We start from the raw sequence: 793 nt of genomic DNA on the forward strand, positions 1-793 counted from the left end.
CTTTAAAATTTTCGAGTCAGGGGACCAGACGGCCGAGTGAAAAACTTTGAAAAATATTCTATCTCCTCACTCCCATTGACTTTGCATTAGGGCGACCAGGCGGCCGGCGGAAAAAAAATCATAACAAATCAACGGGGGCATTTCTCCAGAAACTAACACCGGGGCTGTGCTCAGGGGGCTCCCAGCTATCAGCCACCCTACCCTGGGACCGATGGGAGCACTTTAAAATTTTCGAGTCAGGGGACCAGACGGCCGAGTGAAAAACTTTGAAAAATATTCTATCTCCTCACTCCCATTGACTTTACATTAGGGCGACCAGGCGGCCGGCGGAAAAAAAATCATAACAAATCAACGGGGGCATTTCTCCAGAAACTAACACCGGGGCTGTGCTCAGGGGGCTCCCAGCTATCAGCCCCCCGGGTCTGGGGGCATTGTTTTTCTTTTTAATCATTTTGAGCATTTCCCCCAGTTTAGAGATGTGTGCCCCTAGACAACCCATTGAGAATAACTATGAAATGTTCTGAAGTTTTGATTTTCAAATGTCGGTGAAAATTGAAAAACGTCATATATTCTTCAAAGGAAGCATGGGGCGATGGTAGGGAGAGTCCCCGCAGCGTGCCTCGGCAGCGATGGGAGCGTTTTCGATGTCCCCGTCCCCCCCCATAGGGATAGAAGGGGAGTTAGGTGACCAGGCGTCCCGGGTCCCAAAAATCGAAAAATTAATATAGAATGCTTTTTAATCCATAAATAAAGTAGGGGGCAGTCCTGGTGAGAGTCCCAGCCACAGCCCCAG

The sequence above is a fragment of the Amia ocellicauda genome, unplaced genomic scaffold (genome assembly GCF_036373705.1).
Source record: "Amia ocellicauda isolate fAmiCal2 unplaced genomic scaffold, fAmiCal2.hap1 HAP1_SCAFFOLD_202, whole genome shotgun sequence".
Classification (NCBI taxonomy): Eukaryota; Metazoa; Chordata; class Actinopteri; order Amiiformes; family Amiidae; genus Amia; species Amia ocellicauda.